We start from the raw sequence: 24,804 nt of genomic DNA, 5'->3' as shown, positions 1-24,804 counted from the left end.
CTTTTTGGCCCAAATAGGCAGAAGGCATCTGCATTTCTCTACAGCAGGCATTCTCATTTGGAACAGGACCAGGATTATCAAAAGTGCACACTGTTTCTGAGAGGCCCTCAGAGGACTCTGAAGGAAACGTGCCTACAAAGGGTCCACCTTGGCCGGAGGGGTCCCAGGCCGGTTTGCCAGATGGGGGCCTGGGCAGAGGCCAGGAGATGATAGTCCAGACTCACTGAATTTTCAGTCTCCTGGTCAGCTTCCTACTGGCATCTACATACTTCATTCCCAGGTCATTTCTTTCTACTACATCCACCCACTTACCTGGAGATAGTCACGAAAAGGGAGGGTTGATGCCATGGCTTTCACCAAGCACACAAAGATCCCAATGCAGCATCAAACAGCAAAGAGAGCAAGACTGTAGGGAGACAAGAATTCTAGTTTGGCTTCTTCCTTCCTAGTGCCATGGGACTTGGAGTAAGTCATTTCACCTTTTTGTGCCTCTGTGTGATGTCCAGGGACCTTCATAGCCCTGAACTCCTGTGAACTATGGGATCCTTGTGTGGCATTCAGGTCTCCCCACATTAAAGCCAGAATTTACCTGCCCCTCAGTCCAATGCCATATGGATACTCCTCCCCTCCCCATTCTCACCCCTTAACTTGCTTTACTGTCTCCTTTTGCCATAAACTCCCATTGCACTTTCTAACCTGACACAAATTCCCTTCTGTCTCCTTAAAGCCAACTTTCCTTTCCTGTCCCCTGCTGGCCAGGAGTCAGCAGCAGGGGGACAGCAGGAAGGGGATCATTTCATGAGGCTGAGAGCCCCTTGAATGTTGTGGAATGTTGAGGCTGAGAGCCCCTTGAATGTTGAGAGCCCCTTGAATGCATCTTGCACAATGTGGCATCCCCAGTGCCTAGGAACGAATTTGGCACATAGTATTCATGGGTTCATGTGTGATGGAAATTTTCTGAAATTAGATCATGGTGACCATTGCAAAACTCTGTGAAGAGATTAAAAACCACTGAATTGTTCACCTTAAAAGGATATTTGTGGTTATATCTCAATAAAGCTGCCATTTTAGAAAATCAATGACACAAGAATATACTCCATGGTCCCCAAAGGTCTTTCATTAGTTTTGTCAAGTATATATTAAATAAAGTGCCCAAAATTCAATAAGCCCACCGCTTCCCCTGCACTTGCCTTAAAAGCAGACTAGTTGGAGGAATTGTTAGCTGCATTTCAGAAGCTATTTTGACTTTTTGCCCAAAGTCCTAGAAATCACTTGTATAAGATAAATAAATAAAGGCACAGAAAGTCTTTTTAACAACAGCAACACGGGGATTTAAAAGAAAGAATTCAATTGTAAACCGTGATAATGTATCAAATCCTGAAATTTTTCTAAATAAAGTAATGGGCCTATTACTGATGCAGAAATAAAAAGATGAGGTCAGAGGCAATGCCAGCAATTGCCAAATTTGAGATTAGTGCTAAAAGCACTTGTGTGAAAAATTGCTTTAAACTTCAAATTAATTTGCAGCATTAATTTCCAAGTACTCTGAGCCAGGTCGACTCTGGGAGACACTTTTGTTGGCAAGCTGAGCCAGCTGCACTCAATTACTTGTTTCCTTCTAATTTTTTTTAAGCTGCCAATATTTTCTTTTAAAGGAAGAGAGAGAGAATTTTGATCAGTTATCTTAAGAGGATCTATTCATCTAAGAGGTTGACATTTTGGCTGCTTGGAAATGTCTGTTCTCACTTATAGCAGAGTTCTATCCTCAAGCTCTGGCAATCTTTACTTGGGACTAGGGAGCAGGGGTGACAGGGAAATCGACCATCTTTCTAGAAGATCTTTGGGAATTACAATGGAAATAAAGTACACAATCTCTCTACTTCCAGGAACATATTAACAAAGATATAAATGGAAAGCAAGAACAAAAATATACAAGAGCAAAACCAAAATAGAATATCTTCAGTATGCTAATAGTAAATGTACTATATAGTAGATATTTAATATATTATAATTAGTATAATTATTAGTTAAGTAATTATAAGTAATTGTTGTAACAATTATAATAGGTAACATGAACCTACATTTATTGAGCACTTATTATGTGCCAGGCACTGTTCTAAACACTTTCTAAATGTGAATTCATTTAGCCTGTGAAGGAGATATTTTATTATTCTCACTGTGCAGATAAGGAAATGAAGGCACAGTGAGTTTATATAACTGGCCAGGGTCATAGATTTAGGAAGTATTTTCACAATATCTGCAGCATTTCCAAAATTCATTTCCATTTGCCTCACGTGGTATGTTAATTTATGGACACATTAATTGAAGTTGGATTTTTGGTTCAAAAGGCAAGCCCTTTGCAATTTAGAAGTGATTTCTATAATTAATGGTATTAAAGGAATGGTATTAAAGGAATCACTGAAGCTCTAAAAACTGAAAGAAAAAAAAAAACAACCACAATTAGATTGATTAGGCAAACAGGTATCTAGTGGTATATCTACACAAAGAAGCAAAAACTCTGATGAAAATGACAGTCCAGTGGGAGAGATGAACTGAACTTTTTAATAATCCCAAACTATTAAAAATAAAAAACTAACACTGAACACATATTATACACGAAAAGTATGTTAACATGTTATATGTTTATTGCATATTAATTACTTTAAAACGGTGGGGAACCCCAAATGTTTCTTAACTGTTTGCTTACTCTAAGCCATTGCAGACTTTAGAATGAGTCCATGTTAACTGTTAACTAACACTTTGTGCTGGGACCTGTTCCAAATACATCGCACATTTAAATTCATTCCATCCTTACAACAACCCAATGAACCAGGTCCTAGGATCAAATCCATTTTACAACAGGAGAAACTGAGGCACAAAGAAATTAGGGAACTTGCCCAAGGTCACCCAACTAGTAATGATAAGCACTCTTTGTTCAGCTTCATGTGATAAAGTGTGTTATCATATAACTAGAGGCCCAGTGCACAAAATTTGTGTATAGGTAGGGTCCCTAGTGGCTGCCAGCTGCCAGCCGCTGGCCAGGGCCTCCCTTCTCCCAGCTGCCTGTGGCTGCCACTGGCCTGGGTGGGGCCGGCGGAGGGAGGGGCTGCAGGGGGTTGGCCAGCCGGCCCCGCCCCCTGGTCGAGAGGACAATTTGCATATTAGGCTTTTATTATATAAGATGTCATGCAGGTTGACACAAGGTGCAGAAAAGATGTGCTTAAACCCTCCTGAAAGTAATCAGGAAGGTCTTCCAGGAGGAGGCAACATCTTGCTCTCCTTTCAAGATGGTTGAGCATCTGTTTCATATGCTGGTCCACAGGTCTCTTGGAGGAAAAATGGATCAAGGCACCAATCGACCACGATAGTCACAAGTTCAGGACTGTAGCCAATCGAGTGTCTCTCCATAGTATCACCTTAATTATAAAGAATTTGGGGTGAAACTGTAATCTGTCGTCTCATATGACATTTTTATCGCCTGCTTAACATTTCAAATGAAACATTTTATTGCACTTGATGTTAGTTAAACACTTAACATGTACTCTTCATGGTTACAATTTGCAATGTGTTCTGACTATATAAAGCAAATATTTAAGAAACATTAGGGCTGTTTTTCCATTTTTAAGTATTTAATCTGTAATAAACATATAGCATGTTAAAAATACATTTCATGTCCAGTATGTGTTAAGTGTTAAAAGTATATTTTTGAACTGCCTTATGTGAGCCTGTCAGACTTTCCATTACAACCCCCTAATTTAAGGGGGTTTTAAAGCAGTCATAAAAATCGCTTCATGCTGATACTTTGGGTAAAATATCTCTCCTTTCAGAAGCCTTTTTTAGTGGTTTGTTTTTTAGTATTAATGCATTTAAAGAAAAATTGACTTAGTAAAATTGGGCATAAAACAAAGATATTTCTTATAGGATTTTAGTGTGCCTCTTCTCTATGCTTTTAAGATAATCCACATATTAAAGGCACCTCATAAAAAAATCATAGAGCTTATCCCAAAATTTAGGAGAGAAAATAAAACATGGTTGAGATGAGCACTATCTGTATATTTCCAGATTTTGTATTGAAATTCAGGATTAAAGATATGAAACAAGGCTGTGGACTTCTCTCATAGTTCCAGAAAACTTCATATGCATGTAATCACATAGCTACCCTAGTTTAGCATATTGTTGTTCATAGGTGGATTTGACATCCCCTCTCTTACCTGCCCTTCAGGATTCTGGGAGGTGAGAAGGCTCATGTTATAACTACCCCCATCTTATAGATAGGCAAGCAAAGTTTTTGGAGAGGTTGAGTCATTTGTCCAAAGTCACACTGCCAATTAGGGAAGCTAGGGTTTGAACTCAGAACCCTTTGCTTACTCCACATTATGTAGGCCCACAGATTGCAAGAGACTAAGCCTGTGTGTGACTTGCTTCTAATTATTTTTTTAGTCCAATAAAAATCCTAAATAAGTAAAATTCAATTCACTGGCCCAACTAACTAACTTCATTTTTCCAATATCACTTTCCATATTTAGAGTCAAGATCATATCAAGAAGCAAACTCAAGCAATGTTCTTCCCCCTTCTCAGGTCATCTGGCATGTGACCTAAAGATGAGAGGACCCATCATATCACACCACCAACACTCTTCTAAGTCCACAAATGGTCTTAAGAGTTTAAGTATCCATCTCACCCACTTAGATTTTACATTCTTTGAAAGCCAGGGTTTATCTTATTTGTCTTTGTGTCTTCCTCTCTCCTATCCTTAGCAGCCCAAGGCCTGGTACATTATACATGTTTTCCAGTGGGAGGGTCAATAGAACCTCACAGAGAACTGATACCTGTATTATTTCATGGAATATTAGAGATGGAGGCACCTCCATTACCCATCTACTGTTTGCTTGCTTCACCAGTTCCCCAAGACTCCACACGATAAAAAGATTTCACAAACAGATGAGTTTTGGAAAGGCTCCATCCACAGGAAAGAAATGCCATGAGTGCTCCCTAAGTATAGAACTGGCCGTCCTTATGCTTCCTCTTTGGACAGCCAACTGTGAGAAGCCAATGGGCTCTGCTGTCACCAGGGAGGTCCCAACACGCTGACCAGGTGGAGACCACTGCAGGGACAAGGTGGTGACGTCTAGTTGGTCCTGGGCTCTGACCTCTCTGGCCCTCATGCTAGTCTATCCTGCAACTTTTAACGGTACTCAATGTAATATTTTGGCTCATATATGTCATATTTCTTTTTTTTTATTTGTTCCAAACTTAAATGGGTATGAGATATGCTATTTAATTTTGGTATCCTGAAGCTTCAACAAAGGAAAAAAATGCCTGAAGTCCTCTGCTGTCAATTGCTTTTCTTTCAAACCCATCTTCCTTCCAAGTATACCAAAAATATCCTCAGGCCTTCAGAGTAATTATATTTATGATCATTCATTTTTTTCATTAGTCTAGAGCAAATATTGTGGGAACTCAAGAAAGATGATGGTCCAAAGTCAACCTCAGGCTTGGAATTGCAAGAAAGAACCACAGATGAAAATGGAATTGGAATCAAGTGAACCCTGGATACTCTCTCTAATGAGGGCTCTGTGCAGGAACCACACATTATACTGTCTCAGCACACATCTAGGTGGGCTGGACCCAAACTCAACCCTAAGAGACTTTAGCCGCAGAGGCTAGGAAGGCTTTGGGACCCAAGAAGGAAAAAACAAAATTCAACTGAGGCATCGACAATAGTGTGGAATGTATTAGTGTTGATTTCTAATTTAGACATAATGTCAAAGAGAAAAAATGTCCTGACTTCATTCATTGACTCTACAAATATTTACTGGGTCCCTGTTACACACCAAATACCATTGGAGACATGGATGTAGCAGCGCACTAAAGACAAAACCCCTGCCTTCACGAAGCGTTCAATCTAATGGGAAGAGATACAGAATAGGAATTAAATAAGTACAATATACAAATGTTAGGGACTCTACATGCTATGAGAAAAGTAAATCAGAGAAAGGATATAGAGAATCCAGGGTTATTATACAGGGAGGAGGCTACAATTTTATCTTTTTAAATGGTTGACTAGAGGAAGCCCAATTGACAGCATGATGGTTAAGCACACACTTGAAGGAGCTAATAACTGAGCTAGAAAGCCTTCTCACCACAGGAGCAAGGAAATGCAGATGTCCAGAGAAGGAGTACACCGGGCATGTTTGGTAAATAGAAGGGGGATGCCTTAGTCAGCTCATGCAGTCAAAACCAAATACCATAGCCTGGGTGCTTTAAACAACAGATAACAATGTTCACTAACCAGTGTAGTGGAAGACTGTGCTACTAATTTTTTTTTAAATGTCCATTCATTTTCATGGAGAAGTTGTGATGCATATTCTATTGTGACACAAGATACCCAAGCAATTTTTACAGAGCAAACAAAAAAGAAAAAAAGGTAAATAAAAATATAATTTAAAATGTCCATTCAAGCAGTAAGAAGTAACTGGAAGTAAATAAATACAGCTGGAGATGACATGGAAAGCAAGGACAACTTAGTGAATTCTCAGAAGGAGGAGAAGTTGTGACAGTAGTGAATGGGGATAGTGTAGCATTCTCCAGAAAAAAGCTCCCTTCTTAAGCGCATTATTTTCTTCATTCATTTTTCAACCTTTTGGTGATCTGATACCCAAACTTCTCTTAAAAATAAACAGATAGAGCAGAGGAACATCTTCAGGGCACAGTGAGGAATAAATTAGAAGTTTCTTAAGAAGCATCTGTAAACAGAGCCTTCACACCACAGGCTGAGGAGCTATAGGAGGTGCGACCTCTCCATCCCACTCATAAAGCATCTTCAGTTCCTGCAGACAGGAGGTGTGATTCTAACTTTCTACTTGACCATGTCTGACTAGAGACTGCTGGGTTGAGTGAACTATTGAGTGTGCCTTTGCCTGAATTATAATGTGGCAATATTACTCCACCTTTATTTCCTTTGTTTTTAAGTTTCATTAAAAAAATAAAAAGGTTCCCCAGCTGGTGTGACTCAGAGGTTGATCATCGACCATCGAACCGGGAGGTCACAGTTCAATTCTCAGTCAGGGCACATGCCCAAGTCGCAGGGCTCAATCCCCAGTGGGGGTTGTGCAGGAAGCAGTGACTAATGATTCTCTCTCATCATTGATGTTTCTCTCTCTCTCTCTCCCTCTCCCTCTTCCTTTCCCTCTCTCTGCCCCTCTGAAATTAATAAACATATATTACAAAAAATAAAACGCTCATGTAAAAAGTGGAATTCTTTGTGAAGAGCATTTATGGTGAAAGGCGTAAGCATACTACAAGGTGAGAGCAAATATCCAGTTTGGTCCATCCCATCACCTCCCCCACTGACACCATTACCTCTCACCAGATTGTTTCCTGGGCTTCTGCTCAACACCAGTAACTACATCATGTCCCCTCTGCTCAGAACCCTCTGGAGACCCCACATCACTCAATACATACAAAGTCCTTGACTCTGTCATTTCTATGACTTACTCCAACTCTATCCTCCTGATCCCACTGGCCTCCTTGTAGCATCTCAAACACAATAGGAATACCACAGGCCATTTGCATTTGCTGTTCACTCCTGCTGATGGGCTCATTGCCCAAATGTCTACATGGCTCATGCCTCATCTTTCCCACCTTTTTTACAAATGATATCCTCTTAATGAGAATATCTGCTATGGTCTAAACATTTATGCCCCCCACAAAAAAAATTCATATGTTGAAATCCTATTGCCCTATGTAATGTATTAAGAGGTATTAAGAGGTGGGGCCTTTGGGAGGTACTTAGGTCATGAGGGTGGAGCTCTCATATATGGGATTAGTACCCTTATAATAGAGACCCCACAGAGTTCCTCAATTTTCCTCAAAGATTGCAGGTGTCATTGTCAGAGCCACTCTCCATCCTCAGCCAAATCTCACTACTGCTCAACTGCCATCACCTTTGGTACATATTGGACTCTCAAACATTCTCCTTCTAGAAATGTAAAAGGAAACTGAAGCAAGCTCTCTCCCCTTTCAGCTTCTCCCTCAGCCTGTCCGTGACATGTCCAGCATGTTCCCCAACATAAGTGGAGATCTTGAGGGTAAAGACTGTGGGTGGTCTCAGCAAGCCCTGGGTTGCATCTTCATCCTCCCCTCCTGGATCTCCTCCCCACATCAGCAAGGCTTTTCCCTCCTGTTTGAAAACTTACATATTCTTCCTTGTCTTCTCTGCATAACTGCTACAGGCAAATAAAGCTCAAATATTCAGGCTTGTTTTGTTGTTTTTTTTAAGTAAATGGAAATTTGGGAGACTTAAAAAAATATCTCTCCATGAAAAGTAGGCTGTCAAGACTATTATCTCTCTATTTAGTTTTCAAAAATCTAGTATGAAACTCAAAATTGAGCAATGAATTCTTTGTTCTAGTTGGTAGCCACAATCTCCCTAAAGCAATGAATGGCATTGATTCATTGCCTGGAGGGGATTGCCAGGCAACATAGTTTACTGGGAAGGAAAAATACCTTGTTTTAATATTTTTTTGAAAATATTATCCCTACTACAGGCATAGGAAAGTATACCTGAAAATGAGGAACAGCGAAATGCCAGAGAGGCAGCAATACAAAGTTTAAACTGTGGCTAATGCCAATGAGGTGTCCATGGAGATAAAGAATACACAGAATAAGGAGATAGATATAATGGAAGAAAAGTCTGAAAAGTGGAATTCAGGGTGGAGTTTGTCTTTTTCTTACATTCCCCACCCCACCCACCATCACCCCCCCCCCAAAAAAAACCCAGAAACCAGAAATCCCAGAAAAATCTCCTCCACTATAGTATTGAGGGAGCATGGGACACTTTGTAGGTGCAATAGGGAAGAAGGTGCTATCAGTATGAAAAACATTTCCCCAAGGAACCTGGAGTGCTTGAGCAATGAGTACAATTATAGAGCATCACTAATTAAAAATTTCCAAGACCGTATAGGAGCTTAGAAATACGGAAATCTCTGGAGCCAATGGCATCTTTCCCTCTTGCTGGACTATGCAGTTTAGGAATGTCTACACACATGCAGTAGGAAAAGGAGGGGCATTTCATCATCATTTCTGGTCTATATATTCAATGTTAATTCTGTATTTCCTCAGCATATGCTTCGCCTTTTAAGATGAGTGCTTGCCAGTGCTTTGGGGGCGTATCAGGCCTTCTTACGAGAACCAGCAAGGACTTCTACAGGTATCAACATAGATGTGAAAGTCACATTATGGCCCTAACCGGTTTGGCTCAGTGGATAGAGCATCGGCCTGTGGACTCACAGGTCCCAGGTTTGATTCCGGTCAAGGGCATATACCTAGGTTGCGGGCATGTCCCCAGTGGAGGGTGTGCAGGAGGCAGCTGATCGATGTTTCTCTCTTATCAATGTTTCTAACTCTCTATCCCTCTCCCTTCCTCTCTGTAAAAAATCAATAAAATATATATTTTTTAAAAGTCACATTATTCACTTTAAAACAAGAATTTTTTGTATCCATCTTTGGAATCTTAGTGTCTAGTTCAGTGCTTACCAAATAGCAGATATTTTATAAGTGCTTATTGAAGAAATCATATCATTTGGAAGTCTATATAAAAAATAGCCTGCCCATGCTAAAGAAATAAACCCCTAGCATTTGGGTATTTGAAGACATTTTAGGAATCATCTGGAGATACATAGCTACCTCATTTTTGAGACAAGAAAACTGGCACTCCGGGTAATTAGGAGACTTGCTCAAGATCTCCCAAGATCCCAGGAAAGTAGTGACAGAATTGGGACTAAAACCCAAGTCCCTCAGTCGAATTTTCATGCTCTTTCATGTCACTATTTTAAAATATAGGTTTTATTATTATTCAGGTATGACAAGGCCCACAGACCTGGACAAGTGCCATTGGATAGTTTGTTTTAATCACAGATCCAAAGAGAAGGGTCCATGCCATGGCATGGGAGGTCCCATGGGGAAGCACTGGGTCAGTCGGAAGGCAGAGGCAGAGAAACAGGAAAGAGCAGGTGAGGCAGAGTAAACAGGCTTAGGATTGGCTCGTTTGAATCACTGCAGTGGGCTCCTGAGCACAGTGGGCTCCTGAGCATAGTTGTCTGGTACCTGGCCCTGGGGTAATTAGGGCAGGTGATATGGCCCAGAGTGTGACAGCCAGCTAGAGGAGCTGGTTGGGGATATAGGCTCAGGACTGGTCAGTTTGAGTATGAAAGTTAAGCTTCCAAGGGAGTTGTTCACTATCTCTAGGAATTAGTTAACCCCGTGAGGGGCAGTCACTCCAGAGTCAGCAAGTCCCCTGATGTCAAAGCATTAAAATAAAGATATTTTTAAAAAATGCTTAATACACTCATCACACAGATATCAAAAGTTTTCACTGTTAAAAAATTTAGCTTGGACTTTGTGGGTTTACCTACCATCTGAGTTTATACCTGAAGTTCTTAAGGATCCTGGGTCCTCAGAGCTGTGAAAAATAGCTTTTGGATCATAATCTAGACAATCTTTTCTGATTATTTATCTAAAACTAAAAGCAGGAAATGATTCATTTGATTTCTGCCAATCCTGGAGTGTTGCCACTTTCGGCTCAGGAAGAGCCGGCTTCCCTTGGCAGTCCTCACTTGTAGGATGATGAATGAAGTTCTATGTTTGGTGCTAGCTAAAATTTTATAGGGTCTAAAAAAGCAATTTATACATGCTTCAGGAGGTGACCATATTTTTTCTTTTTTGAGATAGCTCTTAGTCACAGCAGGGCACTCAATATACATATATCACACATCGAGGGGTCACTTTACAGGAGGACTGAAAGTTTGTTCTGTGTGTTGATCAACATGCTCTTGGCTTCTGCGAGTCTTATGTATGCTCAGAACCCAGCAAATAGGCATTAGTTGAATTCTGAATTTTCCCAGTTATTTTCACACCTCAGGGACCCATGACCCTCAATGGGATATTGTGCAAAAAAAGAAATAGTCAGCCTAACAAAACATTTTCTTGGTTCCAAGAGTCAAGTTGTTATGCACAAACAGGCAAGGCCTGTTTTCCTCTCTTTAAAAATCTCAGGCATGGGTTGAATGGTTTTACATGCTAGCCAGTCAGTCAACTAAGTCATGGGTCAAAGCTAACTCAAAGAACAGTGGCCCTGGGCCAAACCAACCACTTACTTTAAGTGATGAGCACTCTAAACATTTGCAACTCACCACGCCTCATTCATGTTGCTTTTTGTTGACAGTTTTTGGGTTATTATTTTTCTGTCATATACATATATATGGTTTGAAACATCTAAGCAGTGATTTCTCTTACTCAACTGGGCGTCAAGATGCTCTCTAGATCAGCGGTCACCAACCTTTCGGACCTCATGGACCACCAGTGGTCCAAGGACCACCGGTTGGTGACCGACCACTGCTCTAGACTATCTTTCTGGTGTTTATCATGACAACAGTTTCATTATCCTTCTTCCTTCTGCTGTTCTGAATGCATGTCATTACAAAGCACAAAGAAATCTGGAGGTGAGGAGTTGAGGACCAGCTCTGCTGTATAGTGGCTGAGGGGCCTCAGACAGGTTATTTCAGTTTTCATCTCACAGTCCTGAACTGTAACATTAGGAACATAATATTTATCTGCAATTTAGAGGCATTATGTAATATATGAGAGGTTTATTTTCAGTAAAAATACAATCCATAAAATATGTACTTAGAGAAGTCTTTGAATGAAAAGTGTTGCTAGAAGTTCATCAAACGTATGTCCTTTTCCTCTGGACTCTCAACAATTCCACATTGCTCAGCCTTTCTTAGAGTTAATTGTGACCATACTACTAATGTATTACTTAACTTAATACTAACTTACAACTAAGTTCTATACAATAAACTATGATAGAAAATGCCATGGCTACTTCCAGGTCTTGATATAAAAAGTTCCCTTGAAGATCCCAACACCCCTAGCAGTCCTGGATCAAAGATAGCAGAGCCACAAGATGGCAGGAGCCTGGGCTCCTGCCATCTTGTGGCTCTGCTATCTTTGATCACTAGGAGGAGAGACACCCTCTAATGGTGTCTGATCCACTAGGAGGAGAGACACCCTCCAATCAGAAACACCCACTTGAATTCTACCTGAGGAAAAAATAAAATATTATTGTGTTAACCTATTGCTAGTTAGAGTTTTCTCTATTACTGTACATAACAATACATTAACTACTATACAATAATTTCTTAATGCATATATAAAAATATTTTAGCCCTAGCTGGTTTGGCTCAGTGGATAAAGTGTCTGTCTATGGACTGAAGGGTCCTGGGTTTGATTCCAGTCAAGGGTACATGCCCAGGTTGCAGGCTCAATCCCCAGTAAAGGGTGTGCATGAGGCAGCCGATCAATGATTCTCTCTCATCATTAATGTTTCTATCTCTCTCTCTCTTCTCCCTCTCCCTTCCTCTCTGAAATCAATAAAAATATATTTTAAAAACATTTTAAAATATAGCCAGAAGGATATGTTACCAGTGTGTTTTTTGGTGGTGGGATTGCAAGTATATTTTCATTTTCTTAATCCTCTGATTATATTGGATTTTTCAAATCTTCTCTAAGGAACGTATATTGATTGTATAACTTTTTAAAAATATATTTTTATTTATTTCAGAGAGAAAAGGAGAGGGAGAGAGAGAAACATCAATGATGAGAGAGAATCATTGATTGGTTGCCTCCTGCACACCACACCCCCTACTGGGGATCGAGCCCGCATCCTGGGCATGTACCCTTGGCTGGAATTGAACCTGGGACCCTTCAATCTGCAGGCCAACACTCTATCCAGTGAGCCAAACCAGCTAGGGCGATTGTGTAACTTTTTAAATTACTTAAAAGTAAAACAAAACAAAACAAAACACAAAAACAAAGTGAGATGCCATAGGATGAAAGAAAGTCTGGTCATCATCTGGGCAGGTATATTTCATATTCAATCAACAAATGTGATTTATACATTTACCTGATGTCACGCACTACTAACAGCTGAGATACTAAGATTGCTCACAAACAATAGTGGGCACCATGTGAGGAATTTCACTCAAATTCTGAGCAGCTCTGGCCACAGAGTTTTCCCTGTAGTAAGCCAACCAAAAACCCAGTTGTACCGCAGAACAAATCAACATAAAGGAGCAGATTCATGTCTAAAAAGGTGAAGATTAAAGAGAGTGAGATATGGAGAAATTCATAACAATGGGCTATAATTTGTCTTATTACACATGATTAACATATTGCCTTTCATGTGAAGTTCCATAGACTACTGAACTTGTGTGTGTGCGTGTGCCCACACACATGTGCCAGACACTCTACAAGTACCTTATGTACTTTATCTCATTATTTCTTTTCATTGCTCAAGTCAGCAAATATCAATATTACAGATAAGGGAACCAAGGTAATGACCAAGATGACTCAGTTAGTGTCACAGCCAAGGTCTGAAGCTTTGTTTTCCTGCCCTATTTCACATGCTACCAGAAAGCCTTCTTCCCCAAACCCCCTCTACCCAGCACCCCCCACAGCATCTTAGATGATTGCTACAAGGGCAACTTCCCACAGGCATTGCTGCACTACACAGACTGGCTTATCAGGGGCAGTAGTGAGCCAGCAGTGGGGCTCTGGTTGATAAAATTTGTCTTCCTCTGGCTTGCTATGTAAAGCAGTCAGACGTTTCTTTCAAGTATGAGTGATGGTGAAATCCAGGCTCACAGAGGGCCAATGGGGAAGGTAAGTCTGGAAAGGAGTAGAATGAAAGGGTTCTGGGGACAAGAGGCCAGTTACTAAGAACCGAGAAAGTATTCCTATCGCAATAGCCGTGAGGCAAGGCTTATTCCTGGCAAGGTCAGGAAGGCCTTCTTGAAGTGGCTCCTAAAGCACCTCAAATTCAACTGTCCAAGGCTTGATGCTCCCAAGAACCAGAACCAGCACAGCTGGTCAGGTGGCTCCAGCTGTGGAAACAGGGGGTAAGTGGGAAAGGCACTGTGTTTTGCGATGGACTCTGGCTCCAGTGCTCCCTAAACCTAAAGCCCTAGTCCCTCTGCTTCTCTTCCCTCATTCCTCCAATGTGCCCTTCCATCTGGCATGAAATCTCACCTCATTTCATAGCCCAGCAGCACCTGCTTGCTGGGAAAATGTAGTCAGAGTTAATAAACATGGGGCTGCCAGGACCTTCTGGAAGAAACAGAGCCCCAGTGTGTGCTACAAGCCTCATCAGGACTTTCCACACCACGAGTGGAAAGCATCGTGTCTGAGAACGCACTACCTGGCAATCACCAAAAAGGGCAAATACTTGCAAAGTCTGCTTGAGTTCCTAAAGGCTTCCATATTCGCTATTAGATTTGATCTTTAATACATAGGTTGGCAGAGCAAGTATTATTCTCTTCATTACATAGATGAATAAACTAAAGCTGGAGGAATTCAATGAAATGCATTTTTATTCATATTACTTTACTTTTACAATATGTTATGGCTTGAATTGTGTGTTCCAAAAAAAGATATGTTGACATCCTGACTGCTACTATCTCAGAATGTGATTTTTTTTTTAAGTAGGGCCATTTCAGATGTAATTAGTTAATAAGAGGTCTCACTAGAGCAGGGGGGAGGGATGCCTAAAAAGAATGTCATGTGAAGAAACAGGGACACTCGGGAAGAAGATGGCATGTGAAGGCCGAGGCAGAGAACAGAGTGATGCAGCCACAAGCCCGTGAATGCTTGGGGCCACCAGGAGCTGCAAGAGGCAAAGTGGGACCTTTGCATCAGAGGGGCAGACCTGCCCACACCTTGATTCCAGACTTCTGGCCTCCAGACTTGGGAGTTGACTGAGAAGGAGCCAGAAGAGAGTTGGCCACAGATACCAAGAAGAGGAATTTCCAACATTGTCAAATATCAGAGAAAATGAAAATCTGACCTCTGGTTGGAGGGACCAGGCATTCAGCGATGGCCTTTGCAAGGGGAGTTTTTGTGGAAAGGTGTTTGTCTCATTGGGAGTGACTAAGGCTGAATGAGATATGAAGCGGTGGAGACACAATAAATGTTGGCTCCTCTTCCACGAAGTCCACCTGTGAAGAGGGAGAGACGGGGGTGTCTACAGAAAAAAGGTGCTGCAGCATCCAAAAATCAGGTGGAATTTGAATGTATACTCCAGGGGTGAAGAAGCAGAGGACAGTCATGGAGAGGATTGCGGGGGAGATGGCATTGTTGACCCAGAGTCTCTTGGAGAATAGGGGAGGGGACAGTTTCTATTCCAGCAGAGAAGTGGGGTCAGAACCGAGTTGTGAGCACCTGGCCTGGGTAGCTCAGAAGGGCCCTGCACTTCATCTAAACCTCTGGGGTTGCCGTCTCAAAATCCTTAATACATGTACCTTTGATTTTCTGTTTTCCAGTGGAGTGTGTGTTGAGGGTACAGAGCCCTAGCAAACAAGCTGTCTCCCTCCCCTGGTGGATCTTTAGCTGCCCACTGAGGTACAGCTTGGCTCCTGGGACCCCTCCACCCATCCCAGAATCATTTCCACTCTCTGTATAAGCCAGAGTTGTGTTGGGAGGGGACAGCCCTGTGTGCCTGCCATCACCCTCTTGTTCCAATAGGGATCTGCCCCCCAGCACCTCAGGACCAGGCAGTGGCCAGCTCTGACCGGGGCTGGCAGCACCTGGGGTTGCTCTACAGACAATGCAAAGAAGCCCTCTTGCCCACCCCTGACCCTGGCACTGAGCAAGCTCCATTGGGGAGGTTACAGCACGTGGGGGTCACTGTCCATCAAGGGTGGAGGGGGACGCTGACTTCTCCACCTAGTGTTTTCATTTAGCTCTGGGCCCTGCAAAGACCGCTGCCAGCCCTGAGTGAACGAATTAGCCTTGGTCAGGAGGAAGAACATAGTTACTCCAGGATGAGGATGAGAGGATGGGCGGCTATGGTGCGCAGGTGTGAAAAGCCTGCCTGCCAGCCTTGACCTTGTTGGGCAGGTACAAAGTTGAACAAAGGCTGAAGCAGAGGGATGGGGAGAAGCAAGGCCCCAGGATTGGGTGGGGCCTTTTGGTGAGACCCCAACCCAGTCATTATGCATAGTATAAATACGTGAATGAATAGAGGAAAATGCTAGTTGGAAAAGAAAGAAGGAAACATCACTCACAACCTGCACATGAGCAGGTCTCCAGCCTGTTTCACTTTCGCAGCAAAGCCAGAAACTCGCTTTCAGTGCTCAAAGGGGCCAGGTTCCCTTTTTCTAGGAATGCTTTAGAGAACATTTGAAACTAATGTATACTGGGATCCTGCAATCGTGTATCAGATGTTCCACAAACATCCCACAGGTTCTGCTGACAGACTGATTGATCAGGGATTTCCACGGGCCGCATCCCCTTCCCATCTCTAGAGCCTCAGCCTGCCCCACTGCCCCCAGAGGCAGATAGGGCTTTGCCCCTTCTTGCCCAGATTGGGGAGAAGAAAGCTCTGTAGCTCAGGATGGGCCTGAGCAGCCACGCTCTCCAATCCCCTGCCCTGCTTTGCCCAGTGACTCCTCCGTGAGATCACTCGACCGCCTTCTGTCCGCACTCCCTGAATTATGACTCCCTCTGTGCTCATTTGTGGGAGTGAAGGACATTCATGAACACAGGGGGATTCTCACTTCAAATAAAGCGTATCTTCCCTCAATTAGAAATGGGGAAAAGGGGAGCATCTGTGTGAGGGAACCTGATGGTCTCAGAGCCTGGCCCCCAGCTTGGGGGATGAGTCATGCTTGCTGAGCTCAGGAGCTGAACAGCCTCCAACCCCTTCCCTATGGGCAGCCCCTCCATCTTAATTAAAGTCTCCTATGTTCCCAAACTGACAGAACGAGGGGGCCACTCATTAGAGGCTGCCTGGGAGGGTGTGTTGGGCGAATCCCTGTGCTTGAAACATGATCTGGAGCCGGCTGGGAGGCTGTACCCCCTGCTGCTGGCACCTGCTTGGGCTCCTCTGTCTTTTCCTTCCCTCCTACAGCAGACAGAGCCAAAGAATTAAGCCATTCCTAAGGCAGGCTTGGCAGGAGGGGGGCCTGACATGAAGGCGCATTCCACAACCTTCCTGGGGCACTCCTGGTGTGAGAGGTGCCTCATGAAGGAACCTTCAATGATAAGTTAATTCAGTTGACAGACAGCCAGGAAATGGGTTGGGGCTGCATCAGTTCCTAGATTCACTCCACTGGGAGCACTGGCCATGATCCCTCCTAAATCTGGGCATCTCAGAGTCCAGAGGGACCCCCAAAGAAGTGCTTTGTTTTGTTTAAAATATTGAAGCACAGAGAGGTTGTGTGACTTGCCAGAGTCACACAGTGAGTAACTAACTGCAGGATTCAAACTCAGATACATCTGCTTCCAAAAGCAGGCTCTTTCCAACCAACCAGAGTCTCAGAGTCTGACCTCCTTAAAGATGCTTCAGGGATTCCAGAAAAACCAAGTATCTTTTACCACCCTAAAAATATTTTTATTAAAAATGTTTAGCCTGGCTGGTGTGGCTCAGTGGCTGAGCGTCAACCTATGAACCAGGAGATCACATGCCCAGGTTGCAGGCTCGATCCCCAGTAAAGTTGCATGTAGGAGACAGCCAATCAATGATCCTTCTCATTGATGTTTCTATCTCTATCTCTCTCTCCCTCTCCCTTCCTCTCTGAAATCAATAAAAATATAAAACAAAAAATTTTTAATAATTTTTTTAAAAAATTCAGTCACAAATAGCATAACTCCTTGATCTATTTTTAATAGAGATTCCTCATCTGACTTCCTGTCAAAGACACTTGAACGATATTACACTGAACCCTGACACCATTCTTTTCAGAATCCTTGAGATGACTTCTTTTTTTCTTCCTTAGACATGGAAATACTGATAGTTAAAGGCACAGACTGCCTGCAATAGATGCATTTTCCATGACTCCCACAGTTAAGTGTGGCCCTGTGACCAGGTTTTGACCAGTGAGATGTGTGTTGCTTCCTGAAAGTGTCCCCAAGGTGAAGGGACAGCCCCTTCTTTGCCCTTCCTTTTTCCTGTTGGTTGGAATGAGAACAGGGAGCTGATGCTGCCAGCAGGGACAATAACATGCCATCCTGAGGATTGTGAAACTGCACGATGTCATCCTGGAGCCAGGTACTCTGTTACCTAACTAAATCAGGTGCGTCTATCTCCATAAAATCGCCTGGTTTAGGAAACTTGAAGTAATCTGTTACATGTAGATGAACCTGGTCATAATAACAGTCACTACAAGCCCCATCATTTCCCAATTGGGCCACACTTATCTTACTTCTGAGAGCTTTCATGCTAAACCTAAACCCTCCAAAGAGGTGGAAATCAGAAACATGTGCTAAGTAAGGCACTTCATCATCATAAAATGCTTTCTTCACGGATCCGAGTCACTCAGAAATGAGGAGGTCATCACACAGTCACATGATGATGATCAGTTTGCGTCTGGGTATGTGGAATGCAGTCATGTAGAAGTTAATAAAACTGCTGTATTATTATCTTGATTTATTACATCTTTTTACTTTACAGACCAATTTTTCACACCAGATCATAAAATGCTTGAGAATATAGCTAGATAACAAGATTTTGTACATGATGAATGTTTATGAAATATTTCAAGATTATTTATAAAAGTTCTAGATATATTGTAGAGTTCATAATTTAGTAAGTAAACCTGAAATATTTTTCATAAATGTGCAGTTCAAAGGATGAAGCAACTTAAATCAGATGATTAAAAGCAAAAATTACCATTTTGACGAAGAGAAAGACAATGACTGAATTTTAGGGACATAACAATGCTATGGAATTTCTCCTCACCTCTCCCTACCTTTGGCCAGAGAGTAAAAGAAGCAAAATCTAGCTTTCAAATGAAGATTGGGGACTGAACACACATTTAATATCACCTTCCCTAAAGACCTCACTGAAATAACAGTAAAGGAATGTTTCAAGGTATAAATCACAAGGACAAAGAGAACTGGAAAGGAAATAGTAGCCACAGAATTTGGGGAGCTAAGGAACAGAGAAGAATGACTAATAACTGACCTAGAAGACACCACATTGGTGAGGAGTAGCCAACTTGAACCAAGGCACCTCTATAAAGTTTAGGAATTAGCACACTCAGCACCCTATGGAGATGGGCATAAACCTGAAAATGAAAATGGGTAGGTAGGTTGAAAGTCTCTTTAAAAAGCCATTGGGTCTTCATATTCTCTCCTCCACTCCAACTCTGGCAGTAAATACAGGTGTATTCTCTAGGGGAGGTAAAACAGAAGGTATGTCAGTGGATTAGGAGACACTACATCAAGTTCAAGTTGGGTGCACAGAAAACAAGAAGACTGTGTGGAAGTCTACATTCTAATTATTGACATCTCCTAAGCTCTCGGGTCTCTACCTATCTATGCATCTTATCATTTCTCTTTCCCTAGAGAACTCTGACTAATACACCAACTTAGGCAGTGAAATATTAGTTCAGTGTAAATAGAGAATAATGACATGTCAGATTTTTAAAAAAGTTAACTCTTTTTCTCCCTCTCTCATAAAACTAGCAAAGCAGACCCTCCACTAAAGGGAGTGAATTAAAAAATGTAGAAGTCATAGATATTAGAAACAGAGACTCCCACACAAGAGACAAGGGCATCTCTAGAATGATGGTTTAGGAGTATCCTAGTGGCAATTCTAGAAAGTAGCTAGTCCACTAGATTAAGCCAAAAGGCTCCAAACAAAGATGTCTCCCAGGTGATAAAAATCAAATGCTATACTTATTTGATTCAGCAAATTGGGAGAGAACTTGTGGAAGAGTTAGCAATAAAGTATATTCACAACAAAATTAAATATTCTACAATAGAGTGAAAGTATTTATAATGTGCCACATTGCTCAGCTATTATTATAAACACTGCATTTTGTTTTAACTAAAATTATTGCCAATATTCAAACACTTTTGGCCAAGAATAATGGCAATTTCATAGGCTTCAACATAATATAATCGTAGGGGAGAGATGATAAAATGTGTAAGTGTTGGCAAAGGGGAGGCAGGGAAGAGACCTATGTCTTTGTCTTCCATCACAGGAAATCAGTCAATCAGTAAGGCCTAATCTGACACATCCAGGAACAGTGGGGTAAGCATGTTATCTAGGAATATGGAGGCAAATGTCCAAAGGATAAACAAAACTGTGGGAGTGAGGTCCAGATGATGGGTGGTAGGGAAACGTCACTATTTTTGTCCTATCAGACTATGTGTATCTTCAAATTACATTGTTCATATAACTTTAGTCAAAATTAAATTTAAAGCCAAAAAAACAACTAACTCAGGAGTCAGGGGAAAATAAGAACTCTGCTCCTAATGCTATAACAAAGCAGTTAGAGCTCTTACGCTTGGTAGATCCTAGGATCATTAAAGTCAACAGACTTCAGATTGGCCAGAGAATCAACCAGATGAGATCACCTCAACTTCATCTCATGAGCCTTTCTTGAACATTCAAAAAACACCTTGCCTATCAAGGGACACATATTTATACATCCTAGAACTTTCACCAGGAAATATAAAGTTTGCAATGGTTAAGGAAACATCCGTAGTTAATAATTAAGTCAAACTGAAAACCTGAGCTAGACTAAACAATGATGGAGAATGGTAAAGGGTCAATAAAAACAAATCATAATTTTACAAAAGTGTGTTTTCTTGTATATTTTGTTTTAAACTTGTTGTCCTACTTAACTATATTGTTTGTAATGGGGGGTGTTATTTCTGTGCTTAGCTCCTTGAGTATTATTTTTTAAGAAAAAGCGCAATTGAGTGTGGAAGCAGTCTTATTTATTTCCCCATTGACCAAGATTCTGATACCTCCATGGATTCATATTACAAAACAATAACCAGTGGCTCACCTAACATAAGAGAATTTACTCAAATTCTCTTATATTTCACTGCCTAACTTGGTGTATTAGTCAGAGTCAAATTATATACAAAATGTCCAGCAAAAAAAAACACACATAAGTTTTCTCTTGAGTACACTAGCAAATACAAACCAATAAAGGATGGAAAATGCTATCAACACAAGGCTGCCTCTGCAAATGCAACATGATGGTTAAAAATTGATCAACAGGAAATATTTTCACCTTAAGAAGAATATTTTCCATGAAATAGTAGTAGCTGGAGCCCAGCTGGAGAGGCTACAGAATATGTAGAGTTGTAGATAACTCTAAGAAATTTAACTCTAATGAAGTAAACAAAATAAGATAGTAGCAGGAAGATAGGAGATGAAGAAAGTTTGTTTTTCTGTTTTTATTTAAAATTAATTGCTTTTTGGATATGTTTGGAAGCTAATAAAGAAAGATCAGCTACTGGCAGAAACAAGATTCAATGTTCAGTCGGTTTGAGTCCAAGTAGACCATGGTCATGAACTCTATGCCTTTGTACCTCACATGTAACAATTACCCAGAAATGACCTCCAATGCCTTCAAGGGTAAGGGAGGGTTAGGAAGAAAGATACCCATAACATCTGTCAATTATCCAACTAAATCATTTCTAAAATGCTGGATTTGGAGGAGGGAGAAGGTAGGTTGGAACTGACCATCAGTGTATACAAAAGGGTATAAAAACAAGACAAGTATGTAAAGAAATGTTCCTGCCAGCCCTTTAAGCATCTCACATCTTCAGCAAGAATGCACACATTTATTTAGCACAACAGAGCCCTTTGGTATGGGTTACATTCCTACAACAAAGGGGAAGTCAGTGCAGACAAAACTATTACTGCATCCGGCAGACTCATTCACTTCTGCATTTCTGAGCTGTTCCTTGGTCCCTGCTGAAGGTGCCCTTGAGACAACTCTACCAACACAATGAAAGGTGAAACTACACACAGCAGATTTGTTAAACCAGGCTAGCACATTCAGAAGGAAATATCACCCCCAAATAGCATTGCCATTAGCAAACAATATAATATTTATTAAGCACTCTACTGCCTGGAGTACCCTCTTGAAACCAGTAAAGATTAGGAGTTAAAGGCCATAGGAAACATGAATTTTCCTTTTGTAAATGCAGACAGGGAGTTCTTTATAGTTTTTCATAAGCTGAAGTAGTGCAGGGTCTCTCGGAGAGTGATCATTTTCCACATCGCCTCAACACTGAGTCATTCAAGTTCCTGGGGGGCCCCCCGGGAGATGTCACTCTGACTTTCCTATCCTTCAGGTCTTCCTCCAAATGGAAACACAACTTCCATTTCAGGAAGTGAAAACAGTTGGAAGTGAGTGATGCTGAGGTTGTTCTGTTCCTAGAACCTTCAGAGACAGTAGTTAGCCTTTCCTAGCTCGTGGGAGGTACCTAATCAATGCTTGTTGAGTGAGCGAATGAATGAATGAACGAATGAATGGAGAGCATACCATTGAGAATGGAGAATGGGTGAATGTACAAGAAAGATAAAACTGATATAAAAAGCAGGACATCTGGGTTCTAGCCAAGTCAACTCAGAAGAGTCAAGGAATTTGGACTTATTTTCTTGTTGATCTCTAACTACAAAGACAGGCCAAATGTGTGTAATACACTCCACCCCCCTGAAGCTTTCAATCAATGACTAATGACAGATGGTATAAAAATGCCCTGGCTCCCTCATCCCTCAGGTGGGATAAACCAAAAGGGACCAAATCTACTTTTATGTTTTTAACCAGCATCTACCTAGATGTCCAAAGTTCTCTCTTGAGCTTTAAATTTCCATGTCTACCAGGCTGTGGACATCTTCACTTGGATTTTCCCAAGCACTTCAAATTTAACCTCCAATATTAAATTCATTATTGTCCCCTTTTTCATAATGTTCTTAGTCTTCAGTAGTGATTGGATGTATCACTCACTCACCCATCCAGTCAGAAGACCAGGATTCATTCTTGATCTTCCCCTTCCTCTCCTTCTGTGCTCATTCACTCTATTCTTTAAATACCTCTGACTTTGCCTCTCATACCTTCTCTCAATCTGTCCCTATTTCTCCATTTTTGCTACCAGTGACATCTGCTTGTCTTACATGGGTTACTGCAGCACACTCCTAACTTCTTGTTCTGCTTACAGTATTGCTCATTCTAGTGCCCTCTACCTGTCCTTTGCATTGTCTTTCTAACTCCTCATAGCTCCTCCTTCCCTACAGAAAAGATGCTCACTCTCTTTGCCTATTACTCAGGCCCTGTGTGGGCCAGCTGCCAAGCCTCATCACTACCCACTGGGCTTCATGATTTATGCTCTGGTAAATACTGAGTGGTTTGTTGCTTCTCCATCCCACAGGGCTTTCTGCCTAATTTTTTTCTTTTCTTTGCTGGGATACTTTCCCATCCTTCTTTACCTGGACACATCTTCATTCTTCAGGATTAACAGCATCCATTTTTCTCTGGGAAGATGTCCTTAGCCTGGACCCAAGGCTGTACTGGGTCGTCCTTACTCTTAACTCACACAGCATTTTAAGCATCATATTGAAATTATCTCTTTCCTCAACTGACCATAAACTTTTCAAAGCTAGAAACTATAAGGAGTTTATTCTAATAGCCAAGTACCTAATGCCAATGCACCCAGCACATAATAGGAAGCCAATAGATAGTCCTCCAGTAGAAATAAATTTTGTTTAGCCATGTCCTAAAAGTACTGTAGTGTCAAGCTAGGAGCTTGGGGTTTATCCCACAGGTAGTGTTCTAGGATGTTGGTTTAGTGACAGGATGGATGAAAGGCTAGGAGTCTGTCTTAGAGATGGCATTTTAGTCTATAGTACTTGTTTTCCCTTTTATGGCTATGAACCCTGTGTAATTAGGAACTTATTTGTCTTTATTGTCTTTTGATTACTGCCTCCCAGTGGGCAGTGAATTTCACTTCTGTGCACAAACTATCCAGTACCCAGCACAAAGCCTACTACAGACACTGGACAGGCCTTTGGGGTAAAGGAATAGACATCCAAAATAATTGAAGTTTTTATCATAGATAACAGTGAACAGTGAAAGCATTTATGACTGCCTGCAAAATATTTTAAATGCATCGAAAATAATAATATGGATTGATTGATGGATAGAAGGAGAGGTAGATAAATAGAGAGATGATAAAGGAAGAAGAGCAAGTCATTAATGACAGAGTCTAGGTGGTAGGTACATTGGTATTCACTGTGAAATTCTTTCAACTTTTCGATATGTCTGCACATTTTCATAACAGATGTCGAGGATAAGGAACGCACTTATGATAAATATTGACTGTTCTCAAATGGAAATGAATGATGATGAGAACAAGACCAGGGAATGATTCATTTTCTCTCCCAGTTCTCAAAGCAGAGCCCACCCCTGCCTCGTTCCACCACCCTAGCTGCCAGGTCCCTGAAGATGCCAATGACCATGTGGATCTGTTTGCCATTGGCGGCCGGGCTTTTCTCTGCTTCCAATCCAAACGCTTAATAAATCAAAAAATGCCTATTTCAGATCACATCAGTAACCCAGAGTTTATTGTATGAAAAAAGCAGAACAGCAAGTTTGTCCCTGTTGAATCCTCCTGTGATTCTTAAAACAGGAAGTTCAACTTCCCCACCTGCACATGAAACTAGAAACCTCTTCTCCCCACCCCCAACAGGACTGAAAAACAGGGGTGGGGGCTTTCAATTAGGAGAACTCTCTTGCAAATATACAAAATACTTTTATTCTTTCTTAGTACTTGGCAAGGGCATCAACTTTCCCTAAAAAAGTGCTGAAAATTACCTGGGAAAACTTCACGGTCGCTCATTAAGAGAAAATCACATCAGTTGTAAAAAGAGGTGGTTATGTTTTGTTTTCCAATCTTCTTGATATTTTGGATTTTTAAGAGTTTTCTTCCAAAAATAT

This window comes from Eptesicus fuscus, chromosome 2 (assembly GCF_027574615.1).
Source record: "Eptesicus fuscus isolate TK198812 chromosome 2, DD_ASM_mEF_20220401, whole genome shotgun sequence".
Taxonomy (NCBI): domain Eukaryota; kingdom Metazoa; phylum Chordata; class Mammalia; order Chiroptera; family Vespertilionidae; genus Eptesicus; species Eptesicus fuscus.
The sequence above is the reverse complement of the archived record's forward strand: the minus strand, read 5'-3'. Positions refer to the sequence as shown.